The sequence below is a fragment of the Trachymyrmex septentrionalis genome, unplaced genomic scaffold (genome assembly GCF_001594115.1).
Source record: "Trachymyrmex septentrionalis isolate Tsep2-gDNA-1 unplaced genomic scaffold, Tsep1.0 scaffold89, whole genome shotgun sequence".
NCBI classification, from domain to species: domain Eukaryota; kingdom Metazoa; phylum Arthropoda; class Insecta; order Hymenoptera; family Formicidae; genus Trachymyrmex; species Trachymyrmex septentrionalis.
Window position 1 is genome coordinate 451,716 of NW_017306081.1, and position 5,853 is coordinate 457,568.

Genomic DNA, 5,853 nt, shown 5'->3' on the forward strand with positions numbered 1-5,853 from the left:
TTATCATTAATTGGTTATGATTATAGTACTGAAGTATTTATTTCATGACATAATTATTTTATAAATTATAAGATTTGTTATTTATGAAAGGACAAGAAGTCATTCGCACAAAAATGATATATTATAGCATTATTATTAATATGTCAAACAATTTATATAAAAAAAACATATTATTATAAAGCAGACAAGGTATCCCCTAAATATTGACATAGTGCTCGTATGTAAAGTAGACTAGCCTGAGTTGAAAAGTTCTCTACTATTTTGCAAATTTTACAATTATTTTTGATTAATGAATAGAGAGTATGAAATTGACGCACACGACAATTTTAAGATATCTTTAAAAGTTCTTTACAAAACATCTTTAAAATATTTCATAAAAAACTTCGAAAAATAAGGATGTCTTATACTTCGACATCGATTTACCAATTTAATTAACAGAAGGACACTCTGCATAACTTAATTTTATTTATTTGATGATCGTTTTGGGAGATATGTTAGTAGATAATTGAATGCATACGAAAATAACTGCAAAAGCAAAATATAAAGGTTACATTTTATTATCTCTTACTGTATCATTATCTAATCAGCATTTCATCCCTATTATAGGCAGTACAGAAAATATTATAATTACAAAATTGCATTAGAGACTGTTTTCTCATTGCAAAAATTAATATAAAGGTATTCCTCGAAAAGGGCGTGTACGTTGTGAAACCGTTTGTCATTTTGACAAACGGAAATTAGAGCATTAGTAACATGAGCCGCTGAGTTAGAATACGAGAGTATTCGAGTTAAGTATACGAGCAAGCATATCAAAAATTATTGACATCTGCGAAGAAGCGAACCATGACCTGAATCCATTTACCTGTTCATCAATCAATCGAATTAGATGTAGCACAAAACATCTTCACATTATATGAGGCCTTCCACGTCAAACCAAGCACTTTTGAAACATTATCATTTTTTTTTTAAATTTACTGACATATTCTACAGATAAAAATATGAGATACAAAAAAAATTTGAGATTTTTTTTGTGAAGTTATTCACTCTTGTAAGTCACAGAAATTCATAAAAAAACGTTACTCATGCAAATATTCAAATTATTATATTGTCGAAACCATTAGTCGTACAAAAAATGCAAGAGGTCGATTTTAAAGATCTTGTTCTACACACAGGTTATTTTTAATTTACTATTTTTAAATAAATAAATTATTTTCTACAAATTATTTTGTTTACAATTTTTATTAACATTTTTTGTGATAACTCACCAGTTTTCTAAAAAAAATTTCTAAAATTATTATTATATTTCTACTTTAATTATGAAGTAATCCTGCAAATTTCAAAATGGAACTCGAATGGACTGACATAGATAAAAAATTTTATTGTGACTGCGCGGTTCCGCATACATGTAGGACGTAATTTATAGGAATAGTATAGGAACGATGGGTTGTATGACTTTAATATAAATGCCACTTTTTCGCCACGTCACATGGAAAAGTACCTTGCGATGGTTTAGGAGGTACAATAAAAGAATTAGCAGTAAAAGCCAGTTTGCAGAATATAAACAACTCTATAAATACCGCTGAAAAATGTTTTGTGGGTTAACAAAACATTGAAAATGTCAATACAAAATTTTTTTCAATTCAAGAATATAAAATAAAAACTCGTGAACTTTATAAACGTTTTGAGAAAGCCAAGATGATTTTCGATATCTTAATATACTATTCATTTATTCAAAGACATAAGGGAAAAATTGAAGTGAAAATTATATCATTAGCTACTATGTCAACTCTTGTAAAGGTATGCAAAAAATAAAAATGCATTTGATTCACTAATTTAAGTATTATGCCTTTTTTTATTTAACCCATCGTTCCTGTATTACTCCTGTAAACTATGTCCTGCATGTATGCGGAATCGCGCCGTCAGAATTTTTTATCTATATAGTCCATTCGAGTTTCATTTTAAAATTTATAGGATTACTTCATAATTGGAAATATAATGATATTTTTAGAAAATTTTTAAACTGGTGAGTTGATGATAAAAAACGTTAATGAAAACATTGTTAAATTTAACTCTCTTGATTTCTATTCACGCTGTATTTTTATACCACAAGCGATTGAAAAATTATTTCTCCATCTATGAACTTGAGAGCATTGCGTTTTTAATTTTATGTAATTTCTTTTTAGTAATTTTTTTATGTAATTTTATTTTGATATTATTGTAACACCTTTGGACTAGCGATTTTTGCTTAATTAAAATTTATTTTGTAAGTTTTTTATTTTTTGTCATCTCGTTTGTACTGATGATGATCAAATCTTGACCGAAACGTCTACTTATAATATTTATATATGAATTTTAATATGATTTACGTTAACATCTCTATTGTTGTGGCTGTATGCTATCCATTATTTATATTTTGTAATTGTTTAACCACCTTCAAACATTTTAAATTCAAATTGTATCAATTTTAACATTGAAAATAAACCAATCAGAGTTGAAATGTTTGTTGTAATAAACTTATGTTTTTCTAATAATATAGCATTAAGACCTAGCTTGGCTTGTAGCTCTGTACTTATTATTACTTTTATTATTTATTTTATATTAATTACCATTCAAATTTTAAACTTTTATACTTTTTCTTACTGAATAGCAACGCCAAGTGTTTATATAAAAAATTTTTCTATTTAAATCAAATTTTTTCATTTTATGCGGTCAATTCTTTAATTTCTTGTGGTAACTCTGGTGAAAATCTTTTTCAAAATTTTTCATATAATTTTTCAGATTTTCTCTATAATTTTATAACTTTCTCACATTTTTTTATACGAATTGGAACATTTCTCAGAAAATCTACATCTTTTCTCAGAATTTTTCATATATGTTAATTATAAAATATCATACGATTTTTAAGATTTGTTGTAAGTATAATTTCTGATGAAATGTTACAAAATCTAAAAAATTTAAAAATATTTTTTTAAAATGATGGGATGAGAAATTTCAGAATATTTCAAAATTCACTTGTATGAAAAGTTTTGAGAGAAAATGTAAACTTTCCGAATATTTCTGAGTATTTCTGAAAAATGTTTCAATTTATATAAAAATTATGAGAAAAATTTTTACCAGGGAACACTTAAATTGAGTAATTTTGTGATGATGTTTTGTATAATGTTTTGAAGAAGAATTAAATAACCACTACTTTAGTTGGAAGAGAAAATGTCTTTGAATGAATTGTGATATAATAATTTCATTTAAGAGGAATTTAAACCATTTGGATTGTAATAGAAAGATCCTTCAATAAGATATACGTATATTTAGGTTTTATTGTATAAAAATTAAAGATAGTATCATTTGGATTAAGTAAATAATAAAGATAATATCATTTGTGTTTTACTTTTTATTTTAATAGTAGAATTTAACTTGGCGCCACAGTCGTTGATGTCAAATCTTTTGTACAAATGATACATATCATTAAAGTTAATATTGTTTATTTAATTTGGTATCCAAATCTACATCTTTTCTCAGAATTTTTCATATACACATGTTAATTATGAAATATTATTTCATTACATGGAATTTAACTTGTCAATTGTTAATATCAAATCTTTTTTTACCAATAATACATAAAATTTTGAGGAATTTACCTTGGCGCTAATTTTGTTAATATCAAATCTTTTATATGAATGATACATATTATTAGAGTTAAGAGAATAACCAGAAACAGTACATTTGTGTTTTACTTTTTAATTTGATAGAATTTAACTTGATTAATGAAGATTGTAGCATCTAGGTTCTAATTTTTTGTTTGATACATTAATTTTTTTTTAAAAGTAATAATTTTTTACAGAAAATTAAAGTTGGCACTATTTGGGTTGGAATAGAAAGACCTTCAATAAGAATATCTTTGAAGAAAAATTAAAACTTATTAATTGGGTTGGATACTTAGATTTTATTTGAGAAGCACATATGCTTAGCTTTTTTTATCTTTTTTAAAAAGATTTTACTGACAGTCACAAATTAATCCTATCTTTTTATATAAAATCTTTTTTTGAACGGCGCGTATACTTGGTATACTTTTTTTACCTTTTCTTAAAAGGATATTTTCTTACTGATGGATATAAACGTGTACAAACTAATACCACTATTACTACCAGTTCCTACAACTAACATTTGAATGGTTATGAGGAAAAGTGAAAACAGAAAGAATAAGTGAGATAGAAGTTTAATCCTTTTGTCACAATACCCGAATATCCCCTTTTGGGATTTATATTAAAAATTTTTTTAATTTTCCAGCAAAATATGTCTTAACCCGGTCAGATCCACGTTATTTAAATTATTTTATACCATTTGCGCGCTTACAGCTATAGCTTTTTATAAAAATTATATAAAGTTTTGATAAAAATCAAAGAAGGAAATTTGGGTATATTAATAAGAGAGTTAAATGGCGTTATCGTATATTGTCTCTACTTACGCATACACGCAGCACTATATGCTTCACATTAGTGAACAGAGTTGCGCTACGTATACTGTGGCAAATATATACGCAGATGTCGTATACTTTTGGGATAAAATATTCATATGCATATTATTTAAGTGCATTTATATAAAAAAATTATGAATTTAATAATGTATTATCTAAATATTTATGTTAATAGTTGTAAATTTGTGTCAATTTTTTATATTGTCAGCGTTCTTCAATTACTTCTAAGTCCTTGGAGTCCTTTTGGTAAAGATAAATATTTGTCAAAGAACTGGAAAGAATACGGGCAGTAGCAGTCAAGCGCAGAAGACGTTGCGCAAATAATATATCTATGAATTGTGAAACTTTTTTATTCACTAAAACGCGCTTACATGTTTTGGCTCACTTTTGAGCTCTCCTCAGAGAGGACACAAATTAACATAATAAACTGTGAATAAAAATTATCCTACTATGGTGAGCTCCTCTACCTTGAGAATTTAAACGCCAAAAAAGTAAAAAAAAAAATAAAAAAAAGAAAAAAGAACGAAAAAAAAGAAATATTGAAATAGAGAATATGAAAAACTAATTTATCAAGAACCTTAAGATTATAATTAATTATCCCGAAAATAAGGACGCTCACTCTAATTACAAATCACAAACTATATCGCAAAGATTACTATGAATTATTCAAAAACCGGTTCTCGATATTTTGGCCAGTCAGCATTAAACACAGTGAGTCACTTTTAGTTTTAGTTAGTATTATTAAAGCTTACAAATGAAACATTTTGCATTGGAATATTAATCAATTCCATGGAAATGAAAGTTGAAAAATAATCAAAAATCATACCCCAAAAACTCATTACTGCGTACAAACGACACTGACTGAATGTCACCAGTTTTTGAATAAGTACTCATACTTTCATAGTAATGTTTATGGTAAGGATAATTTATGGTAGGATAAATTCGTGGTGGGATAATTTTTATTCACAGTTTATTATGTTAATTTGTGTTGCCTCTGAGGAGAGCTCAAAAATGAGTCGAACATGTAAGCGCATTTTAGTGAATAAAGAAGTTTCACACTCCAGATATATTATTTGCGTGACGTCTTCTGCGCTTGACTCCTACTGCCCGTATCCTTTCCAATTATTTGATTTATAAGGAGTCTTGGTTAGTTTGATTTGTAACACGGATTAATATTTGTCCATGATCAATAGCCTTTAGGCTCCTGAATACTCAGCCAACGACACAGAATCAGACGGCGGCCTGGCAAAATGTGGCGAAATCGGTACCCACACACACAAACATGAACCCATGCATATATGCTTTCGACGCGCCGAAAACGAGCATATGTAACATATATGGGCTCGTACTTATGTGTGTATTACAGCGCCTCGCCACATAAA

At 27.3% G+C, this 5,853-nt stretch overlaps 1 protein-coding gene across 1 annotated transcript in view; it reads left to right on the top strand.

Moving 5' to 3' along the window:
• The window catches only part of LOC108755570 (transmembrane protein 26), a 33,187-nt gene that overhangs the window by 633 nt on the left and 26,701 nt on the right, over window positions 1-5,853 (top strand). The gene's annotated exons all lie outside the window — the stretch shown is intronic.